Here is a 12,057-nt window from a genome sequence, read left to right as displayed (position 1 = left end):
GTTCTCCTTGTGCTGGCCATTGTCCCCCTCAGTCTCTGAGCACTTCAGTCAGCAGTGGATTGCTCTGCCTTGTTCTGGTGCTCCTATTCTCTTTTGGGCAATAATGATGTCTAGAGTGTTCTGCATGTCCCCATCTTTATCGAGGCTAAGTGGGAGAGATGAGAGGACAGGTTTTCAAGATGTGGATGAGAGTCTGCTGTGGTTTTTTCAAAGGTGTTTAGAAGCTTCAGAAACCACCACTTTGTTCCTGCTCCTTTAAACCCTGTAACTGTCCTGAGAGGGCCCAGCATTAAATAGGTTGAAGGAGGTCACGGGGGGAGATCTGCTGCAGAGGGGGCTGGAGAAGCACCAGTTCCAAATCTGCCTCTGAATGTTCCCTCTTCTGAAACCTGGGCACCTCCAAACCTTGGGCTCCACCACACTGTAGTGAAGGCCACCAGAGAAGGACCCCACCTGGAAAAGCCACTCTCCTGAAGCACCTGGCACTGGGTGTGGGCTGATTTCAGCCCTCAAAGGCTTCCCTGCCTTCCCTCAGTCACCATTTTTCATGATTTTAGAGTCCATGAGCTGAGGAGATCCAAACAGAGTAATGTTTGCAAGGCCCAAAAAATTACAGAATGGCCACTGTGTGACTCTGACTTAAGGTTTCAGAGGCAAAGAGCAACCCAGGGACTTGTTCCTTTGGCACAGGGATGTGACAGAGGCAAACAAAACACAACAAACCAAACCACAACACGTCTGCAAACTGCTGCCTTGTTGACACAACATAGCCCCATTTCAACCCAGAATATTTTCTGCTTTTCTGGCTGCTCTGGGGGCGCCCAGATATGCACACTACAGCAATTAGCTGTGCCAGCAGTTGTTTGTGCCTCCAAAAAATGGAGCCCTTCATTAAGGCCTGGCCCGGGATGTCAGAAGCCAGCAGTTCACCTGGAATCTTTGAAGTCTCTGAATGTTGAAAGTCTAGCAGTAATAATGTGTAAACACATGAACGCTTCCCTAGGATGTCACAACCACATGAAGGGCAGAATGAAGCATGTTGGTGAGGCTGCAAGAAGTAGCAGGACGAAAGTCTGAAGATTCTGGCTGCACATCTTTGTAACAAACATCATTCTTTTCATAGAAATTGCGTCCCTTTGACCGAATTTTTTAATTTCCCCCCACCAGTTACTCTGGTGCACATTTCTGGCACTTGGGAGAGTGATTGAGTCACTGAGATTACAGAGCAGGACTGGTGTTCCCTGGGCTGGGCATGTGACTGGTCATTTAATAATACCTTTTGTACTAAAGCGTTGCTGAATGATTGCTTGAAAGGCTCACGAAATTATATCCTTGCACCTTGGCTGACAGGGAGGAAGAGATCATTAAAATAATCTCTGCAGTATGGCAATGATCAGGCTTGGCTCCACAAACTGCTGTATTAGAGAAGAGGCTGAAATTTAAAAAAAAAAAAAAATCCCAGGAGCTTCCATTGTTCAAAGAGAGTTCTTGGCTCATAAAGCAAAGGACATTTGGAGCAAACACAGTATATAAATAGATATATATATATAAATATTTATATTAATATAAATATATCCTCACATAATATAATACATAATATACTAATATATTATATAAAATATTATATATAATATATAATTTATTTTGTATTATATTATATAAAGCACTATATTATATTTGTTATTTATATGATATTATATTATATTAATATACAAAATAAATTATGTGCATAAAATAAATACATAAATAAATATATTTATATATAAATAGGAACACTGCCATCCTGAAGATCTTTTCCAGTTGACAGCAGACAATTAATTATTGCTGAGCCTTTAACAAAGCCATCTGCAGAAGGTGTTATGCCCTTTGCCAAATGATACTGATGAAAAGTGAAGCTTTGAGTCTTCCCAAAAGGAACACTTGGAGGCTGCCAGTCAGACACCCACAAGTTCTAATAGCTGGCAAATTTACTGCTTTTACAGCACTCCAAGATGGGGACAATGAGGTTTTTATACAGAGCTGAGACCAAAATGATGCTTAATGACCTGTGGCAAGCAGCTGTGGTGTGACCTCCTTTCCATGTGCTCCCTGTTTGTTGACTTTGATGGACAGGGGAGCAGGGGAGTGGGGTCTTAATGCTAGATAATCCACTCTTTTCAGGACAAGAGTCAGGAGCAGAAAAGGGCTTTGATCCAGAAAGGTTCTCGTTGAATTTTCCCCTGTGAGAGCTCAGAAGCAGATGGAACAAAGCATGCACGTGAACGTGGCCTGGCTGCTCTCTCCTGTGTGCAAAACCACACAGATGCCCCAGGCTGGAGCAGCTCTGCTGTGGACACAGGCTGAGAGAGGTGGGAAATTTCACCTGGGAAAAAAAAGGTACCAGGGGGGACCTCAGAGGCCCTTCCAGTGCTCAAACAGGCTCCAGCAGAGCAGGAAAGGAATTGTTTTACAAGGGCCTGGAGGGACAGGACAAGGGGGGAATGGCTTTAAACTGGGAGAGGGAAAGGGTTAGATCAGATATTAGGAAAAAATTCTTCTCTGTGAGGGTGCCCAGAGAGGCTGAGGCTGCCCCTGGCTCCCTGGAAGTGTCCAAGGACAGGTTGGATGGAGCTTGGAGCAGCCTGGAATAGTGGAAAGTGTCCCTGCCATGGCAGGGATGGAATGGGATCATATTTAAGGTCTCTCCCAACCCAAACGATTCCACGAGTCACTCATGCTTCAGGCACAGAAGCTGGGTGATATCAGTGCTTACCTCCACCACTCGTTTCCTGTGTATTTTGGGGTAAGCCTTTTGCCTTTCCAGAACAAGGACTGATGTTGTTGTGTTTCTGAGCCTGGGGTGAAATTCCTTTTAAGTGGAGAGCTGCCCTGCTTTAATTTTGTTGTGTGGGTGAGATATAATCCTCAGAAGAATGAGCAGTCCTGTGCTTACTGCCCAATGGCCATTAAGGTCTCCAATTAATTGCAAAGCCAGGTGGTGCTGAATAAAAAATGAAATCTGTGAGGTGTTACCAGAGCTGAGCCAGTGAAACATTAATTTTATTTTCCCCTGTGCATTCCCTGTGCAGCACAGGGGGTTGGACTTCATGGCTCCATGAAGTTTCTCTGACCACAGACACCCAAATTTCTGTGGCCTATTTGCTGGGAAGAGGTTTTTCGGAAAATTGAGCTTCCTGTGAAAATCTGAAAGTTTTTGTTGTTTTTTTTTTTTTTTTCCCAGAAAAGAGACATCCTAAGGGCATTAATTTGCAGTTTGTAGCTGGGGTTACAGTTTAGGACACAAGAAAGGAAAGTGTACAGCATTTTGCATGACTGGGTGAAGTCTGTAAGTAAGAATTTAAATCCATTAAATTTAGAAATTTACTATTTTCACTATGGAGCAGAAATTCAAAAAATTGTTTGGATGGACTTTACCAGAAGGTACCAGACACACGCTTCTGGAAAAATCTTAAGCCACAAGTATGTAACTTCCTGAAAGTCATGTATCACTTTTGAAAATGCAGGATTAGGGCTTCTGGGCTGTTCAGAATCCCCAGGCCCACACAGAACTGGGAATCAGAGGAACTGATCAGCATTGCAACAACAGACTTTCTGCTCTCCTGACAGGAATTTTAGGCTGAGTAAAGGTATCACCCTTCTCAAGAAGATAAATTATGGCAGGTACCACGTATGAAGACCCAGGTACTTGATTTCTGAGATTTAGACGTGGGATCCTTGCAGGCAATCCATGCAATTTATTGCAGGAGTCAAACATCCCATTTACTGTGTCCATGCCAACCTGACCTGCTGTAGGCAGGTAATTTCTTCCTCTTCATGTGTATAAGTAGTCCGTGGAGTTTTTTTGACTTCTCAAAGTATATTTCAGCTGTATGCTGTATATGACAGAATATTTCTTCTCAAGCACCAAGTCCTGGCTGGTGTTAATTTCACCTGTGTTTATCTGAACTCAAGCACTGAATGCTCGCTAAAGAATTGGAAGGCATAAATGGGAAGAAAATAAATCTGTGTTGTTTATTCACAATTCTGGAGTAAAATAAGATACTGTCTTTAGATGACAACAGGCAAATCATATGAATTAGCCAGTTTTGCCTTGCTAGCAGCTGTCCCTGTTGGCAGGCACAGCAAAAAATTGGTGTTTTATGGCATCTGATTCCTCCTGCGTGTGCCAGTGTCTGTCCTGAGCTGTGCCTCAGCCACACTGGCTCCTGTTCTCCCTCTGCCCCTTTTCCCACAGCTTTCCTGTAATTCCCAAGCCCTCCTTGCTCATTTGTCTCCTGAGCTCCTTGGGGTGTGAGTGAGCTGTGAGGAGGCATCAGGCAGCATCTCCCGCTGACTTGGATTCTCTGCCCAGGGACGGTTCCCATTTTCCAGCTCTACAAAGATGCATTTTTGTTTAACAGGTTTCTTCAGTTCATCCCCCTAAAGATGACCCATCTTCCTCAGGTTTTCCTGCCCTGACAGCCTGTGAGTCATGCCCTGTGGAGCTCTGATGTCCTTGCCTAGATAGCGGGGCAGTCAAACAGAGCAGTCAAACAAAACAAGATTGCAACAAGGATTTCATCTGGGGGTGTTGGTAGCACAGACCCACACGTTTCTCATGATCTCATCAGCAGCTGCAGAACCTGGAGGACCTGCCACCTCCAGCGGAGAGTGTTTATTGTGTTTATTCACTCCACGTCTTCCCCCTCTGAAAGTTACGTCATGCGAGGCCTTACAACAGGCCGTGGGGTGAAAACCACCCTGGAAAATCCGAGTGCATCAAGGCAGAGCAGCACCCTTATTGAAATGAAGTGTTGGTTTCATCAGGTGTGCTGGCTGGTTTTAATTTCATCGGTTTAGGCCCTTGCTGTTGTGTCCCAGACACCACTGTGGCTCTGCTGCCTGAGGGGAGGCACCACTCTGAAGAATTCCAGGGAGGAATTCTGCAGATTCTCACAGAGTTAGACCAGGTTTGTAGCTCCTTTAGGCACAAATATCCCCACACCAGGCACTTCCCTTCTGCTGCAAATGCCCCTGGATCAGCTACAGATGACATCCTGGTGTTCATCTGTCAGGACCCAGGACATCCCTCTGTCTGTCCAGAGCAGCCAAGAGCCCTGCCAGGGGGCTCAGAAGCCCTGGCACAGAGCCCAAAACACCTCTGGGTTTGATTATGACCCGTGGAGCAAATTACCAACCTTAGATGAAGATCAGCAAGCCACAACAGTTTAGGTAGAATAATAGTGAAGTTATCATGGGGTGAAAAAGAAGATTTTGGGGTTTCTAGAATGGGGGTTCAGGGGGCAAGATGGAGGGAACTGGGTGTGTCCAGCCTTTCTCCTTCTCCTTCTTGGCCTCCATCTTCTGCTGTGATGTTGGCACTTTTAGAATGGTTTAGAGTAGAAGCTCACTGTCTAACATAGGTGATAGGTATTGGAAAGTAATTGTAAATGTTGTACACATAGTTTTTAGTATAAAGATGTAACACCACCCCAGGTGCAGGCAGAGTGCCTGGAACTGTCCTGCTGGATGGACCTCGGCAGGACAGGAGAAAGAATTTTATAGATAAGATGCAATAAATATCGAGAAATAAAGACTTCTGACTCCTTCTTCAAGCACCAGGCTGGGAAAAGAGACTTTGGAACTTTCCTCAGAGTCGCTCTGAGCAGCAGAGATCCCGACATTCATCCACACTCCTAGGCTGGCAGTCACTGATGCCAGCGCTGTCCCAGTGTCAGAAAGGGCCTTGCCAGTCCCAAACTGCCCCTGTGGAATGTGTGGGATTGCCAGGGACAGGCTCCTGGAGGCATTCCCCAGCCTGTCTGTCTGCAGGGCTCGGCTGTGTCTGCAGGGTCACAGGAGGTGCTAAACCCTGCTTAATTCCATCAGTGCTGCCACATCTGAAATTCACCCAGCAAACAGACTCTGGGCTCCTCTGGTTCTTTTTTTGTGCTGCGTTGTTTTCCTGCTTCCTCCAAGTGTAATTCTCTCTTTCCAGCCCCACTGTAGGGGGAAAAAAAAAAAAAGCTGAAATGTCATTCATAGCTAAAGCTTAGTGAACTGTCTCTGTGATATTTTATGAAAAATTCCTTCACCAGAATTTCTTCTCCAGGGAAGCCGGGAAGCCTCAGCTTCTCCCTGTTTTGCTGCTCTGGAATGTGATTTGGAGAATTGTTTACCCAGCATGTGAATTGTTTTTAATTAGTGGCCAATCACAGCCAGCTGTGTCAGGACTCTGGTCTGTGACCAGGTTTTTATTATCATTCTTGTTTTAGCCTTCTGATGTATTCTTTCTCTTTCTTTAGTACAGTTTTAGTATATAATAATGTAATATAATGTAATATAATATAATATAATGTAATATAATGTAATCTAATGTAAGATACGATACGATACGATACGATACGATACGATACAATATAATATAATATAATATAATATAATATAATATAATATAATATAATATAATATAATATAATATAATATAATATTACAATATATCAGCCTTCTGAGAACTTTGAGTCAGATTCTCATCTCTCACCTCGTCCTGGGACCCACAACAGTGAGCCTCTTTTGCAGTCCTGTGAGATATCTACTCATGACACACATCAGTTAGCCAAACTGCAGAGACAGAAGTCTGTACAACATAAATGAGCACTTTTTGCAGCCTTCCTTTAACTCATAATGACCCTGCATCAAGGAGCAGGTGATGTAAACCACGTAATCAAGGCCAGAGAGAGGTAGGTGGTGATACCCAAGGATTTCCAGTCCTTGGAATTTGGAAAATATTATATTATATTATATTATATTATATTATATTATATTATATTATATTATATTATATTATATTATATTATATTATATTATATTATATTATATTATATTATATTATATTATATTATATTATATTATATTATATTATATTATATTATATTATATTATATTATATTATATTATATTATATTACATTATATTATATTATATTACATTATATTATATTATATTACATTACATTATATTATATTACATTATATCATATCATATCACATTATATTACATTACATTATATTATATTATATTACATTATATTACATTACATTATATTATATTACATTATATTATATTACATTACATTATATTATATTACTATACTAATGAAAGAGAAAGGAGACATCAGAAGGCTAAAACAAGAATGATAATAAAAACCCATGACAGACCAGAGCCCCGACACAGCTGGCTGTGATTGGCCACTAATTAAAAACAATTCACATCCTGGGTAAACAATTCTCCAAATCACATTCCAGAGCAGCAAAACAGGGAGAAGCTGCAGCTTCCCACCTTCTCAGGAGAAGAAATCCTGGCGAAGGGATTTTTCAGACAATATCATGGTGACAGTTCACTAAGCTTTAGCTATGAATGACATTTCAGCATTTTTTTTCCCCCTACAGTGGAGCTGGAAAGAGAGAATTACACTGGGAGGAAGCAGGAAAACAACGCAGCACAAAGCATTCTTTGTGATCAGCATCTGGCAGCACCTGGGGGCAGATTCTCCCAGGACATCTTTGGGAAACCAAAGCACTGATTTAGGTGCTGAGCTGCTTTGAAACTGGTTCCCAGAGGAAATCAGGGACCAGGCAGTCGTTCTCTGGCTGTCTCTATCCCTCAGGGCTCACCCCTGGAAAACTCCTGAGTCTATTTTGCTACCCAGGGGTGACCCAGCAGCAAAGAGCCATGCAGTGTGAGAGCTCTGCAGGGTAAATGGATTTTCACACAGCGAGGTGGAAGGGCTGGTAAAACTGTCCCTTAACCACTGGGGAGGGAATCAGCACTCCTGGTGTGAATCAGCTTCTGTTTGCTCAACCCCAGGGGTCAGGGAGTGTGAAGAAGGGGGTGCTGTCACTGATGCCTTTCTGTGCTACCTAAAAACAGAGGCCAGACAAAGTTAAGATAATAAAACCTGGTTATATTAATTAAAGGGCCTTCAGGTACGCTTTGGGCAGACACAGCCCCTCCAAAGGCTGCACCCAAAATGGACAATGGGTTTTTATACTTTTATAAGTTTGGTCCATTTGCATTTTGGGAGTTCATCTTCCAATTACAGCTTCAGGTCAATGCCCCAGGTTTTGGCTTTTCTATTTTTCAGATTCTGTGCTGCTTTAGTGTGTGGGTCTGGGCTTCACATGAGGGCATGGTGAGCTCTCTGCACAGAGCAGGGAGACAAAACAATTCCTGCTCCAGCTGGGCACCAAGGACAAATGATCCAAATCTCAGGCCCAAGAGCACAAACAACATGGGCTGAAGAGAGAAAAACAAGCAGGGTGGGACTGCAGGGGCTAAAGCTGTAATTGGACAATGAACTGCAATGTACAAATGGAGCAGAACTTATAAAAGTGAGAAACCCTGTGACCAGTTGTGCATTTTGGGACCATTTTGGTTCATCTTGGGTGCAGCCCTGGCTGGGCCTTTGTGCTTCCATGGATCAGGTGGATTCATGGAAGAGATCCTTTTATTAAATCCCTGCTTTATTCTTTAACTCCATCTAGTCTGTGTTCTAGCTCAGCCTTCACAAGACATTAAGGTAATGAAGTCATTTATCCCCAAAAGTTTGCCTCCCCCCCAAATAAATCATTTTTGTTTCCATCTCTCAGGCCTGAGGCAGCAAGGTGTCCTTAATTCCCCGGCCTGGAGAGGAATTTTTGTGTCTGCCCGAAATGTGAAATCAGCATCCAACACTCTACATGGAACTTAGAGTTATACACTAAAGAATTGCAGGATAACAAATACATGAAAAATAGAAAAGCTAAAATCCTAAGGCATCATCACAGGAAAAGGGAGCAGGAGGCAGGGAAGGAATCATTCAGGTCAGCTCAGCCCACACCCCTGATCTGTGGTCCAAGGCTTTACCACCTCCTTTACCACCCTCAGTGGTGAGGAGATTCTAAATAAAACAGCCCAAAAGGATAAAGGGAGTCTGTGAGACCTTTACATCTTCCATAAAATAAGATGCGACACTCATAAAAAAATTAAAATGAGGTGCGTCATCAGGGTGTAATGTAATTGTAAAAACCCAATCTTTTAAGTTAATAATTAACAATTTTCAATTTTTAGGGATCATTGTGGGATTACGAATTTTGGGTTGTTGTGCATTCATGAGGGTCATTATTGTATTGATAGTTTTTAGATTTTGTAAAAGTTTTTATCTGTTAGTTTTTTAAAAAATCATAACTACTGGGGTGTTTTATAGGTTAGTAGAAGGAATTATATTTTTTAGATTTAATAGTTTTTTGATTAATTTTTGTGTTTGTTGTAGGTGGTTGTTTTTGTTATTTTTGGTTTTTTTGAGGGGCCACTGAGGAACTCATAGAGGAGTATTTGTATTTCCTGTGAGTTTAAGTTTTGGTTGCACATCAGTGACCCCTTTTAAAAAAACTGTGATCAAAATTAGGGGTTTTTTTGGTATTTTTTAATTTTTATTTTATTTTAAATGTGGACACTTGTGCTGTGACACTGGAGCATGATCTGCACTGGGAGGAGCATGAGGGACTGCATGGCGCGGGTCACACTTCTCCCAGGTCCTGCTCCCTCCCATGAATTCCTGTCCTCAAGTTTCACTGGGCACATGTGTGGTTAGAGGATATATTTTAAGCTGAATGCACTTGATCCCATACCTTTCTTACAGAAAGCAAGAATTTGGCCAAAGTTGCAAAAATACAAATTAAACTTTTTTTTCCCCCTGCCTTGGACTATCCAAAAGATGAATCTGTAGAAGAGTTCAGGGTTCTGGTATTCATGTGGCTTTTGATGTGTTTGATGGTAAAGTGTGTGGTAATCCCCCAGGAAGGTCTTGCTGTAATAAATGCAATAAAAATAGCATTGTTCTACATATTTTGCCATAAAAGAACATATCTCAGCCTTATATTTCTACCAAATCCTGTTTGGATTTGGATTGAAATTCTATTTCTCACAAATCCTGTCCCTCTGCACCCAGCTTGTAAGTTATGTTTTTCCCTGGAATGTGTGATAAATGGTAACAGCATGGTAAGATTGCCTTTTTTGGTGTCCTTGACGAAATCCCAAACATTGCAAGAGGTCTTCTCATAACCAAAGGGCTGATATCCTGTGTGAGACATGAATAAATGAAAATGAAATGGCAGCTGTGTGCTTGCATGGTTGTAACAGCTGGAGCATAACCCAGGAGCTTGGTGCTGGTGAGGGACCTGAATCCCTTTCCTTCCTGCATGTGTGACAGGCAAAAGTCCTCCCACAGAAGAATGGTGAATTAATCCTGGTTTTTTACATTGCCAACCAAAAAAAAAATTCAGCTTCAGATGAGCTTCATGCATTTGGGTCATTTGAAGAAGGCATGCCCCAGGCCAGGGTGCTCAGGAGGAGCACTCTGATTGTAATCTGATTGTACAATCTGTACAATCTGACTGTAAAGGGTGTGAGCACGGTGGAGAACCTGCAGAAAAGGAGGCTCAGGGGGGCCCTTGTGGCTCTGCACAGCTCCTGCCAGGAGGGCACAGCCAGGGGGAACAGGGACAGGAGCAGAGGGAACGGCCTCAGGCTGGGCCGGGAGGGCCTCAGGGTGGACATCAGCAGGAATTTCTCCATGGAAAGGGTTGTGAAACCTTGGAAGGGGCTGCCCAGGGAGTCCCCACCCCTAGAGGTGTCCAAGGGATGCCTGGACGTGGCACTCAGTGCTCTGGGGACAAGGTGGTGACAGTCACAGCTCATGGGCCCGATGATCTCAGAGGCCTTTTCCACTCTCTGCTCAGCCGTGCCATCAGAGGCAGTGATGAGGCACAAAACTAGAGAACAATTCCCACTGTCTGCTTCATGAGTGAGGTGACAGCACCACCAGCATCTTGGGACCTTCCAGCTTTCCCCTGTGTGCCAGCCTCAGCCGCCACATGCAGTTCTGAAGCTCTGGGGAATCACCTCAGGCAGCCATGGGGACCCCCTGTACCTTTCAGCACCCTTCACTCGTGGCACAAAAGGGAAATCAAACTCAAAAAGCCTGTGATGAGGATCCTGGTGGGAAGGGAACGCAGCAATCCTGAGGGCAGAGCTCCTCCTGAACCTTCCTTGAAGGGACAGGGTCCAGCTCCAGCCAGGGCTGTGTGACAGTCCAAAGGCAAGCCAGCCTCCCTCTCCTGGAGCACATCTGTGACAAAAACCACATTACACATGGTGGAGGTCCAGCTGTGATGAGATCTCTGGTGTCAAGATGACCCTGAAGTGTTGGAAAGTCTCTTTTTCCCAGCCCTGAGACCAAAGAAGAAGACAGGATTCCTTGGCTCCCATTCTCAAGGTTGTTTATTTACTCTTATGTAATACATTGTCTTTCTGACCCGCTGAGATCTGTCCAGCAGGTCGGGTTGAGGCACACAGACCACCCTCAGGACAGTGTTATCCTTTTATACTAAAAACTATGTGTACTTAATTTACAATAATTTTCCAATACCCATTACCTATGTTAGACAGTCTGTCTCTACTCTAAACCAATCCAGAAGTGCCACCATGACAGCAGAAGATGGAGGACAAGAAGAAGAAGAAGAAGAAGAAGAAGAAGAAGAAGAAGAAGAAGAAGAAGAAGAAGAAGAAGGAGGACAGGACACACCCAGAATCCTCCACTTGCCTCTTGAAGCCCCATTCTAAAAACCCCCAAATTCTACTTTTTCACCCTGTGATAAATTCACCATCATTCTATTCAAACTCTTGTGGCTTGTAACTCCTCACACAAAGTTAGCAATTGTTTCCATGGGCTGAAATGGAAGGTCTAGGTGTCTTTGACTCCATACTAAGGTCTCTGAGCCCCCTGCCAGGGTCTGGAGTCCTCCAGGGCAGCCAGAGGAATATCCTGGGTTCCAACACAGCTGGAAGGTAAACTTAAAAAATAAAGCAAGAGAGAGGATGTGCTGTGAATACTGTTAAAAATGAGAAGCTTGACTAGGCCAATATTCAAGCAGTAATCAATTTATTATTTAATATGGTAAAGTATGAGCAATACAGTGCTGGGTACAGTGGGGGAAGTTTTCCCTCCCACTAAACACCGATAGTTGAGGGTTACAGGTA

The sequence above is a fragment of the Agelaius phoeniceus genome, chromosome Z (genome assembly GCF_051311805.1).
Source record: "Agelaius phoeniceus isolate bAgePho1 chromosome Z, bAgePho1.hap1, whole genome shotgun sequence".
NCBI lineage: Eukaryota > Metazoa > Chordata > Aves > Passeriformes > Icteridae > Agelaius > Agelaius phoeniceus.
The sequence above is the reverse complement of the archived record's forward strand: the minus strand, read 5'-3'. Positions refer to the sequence as shown.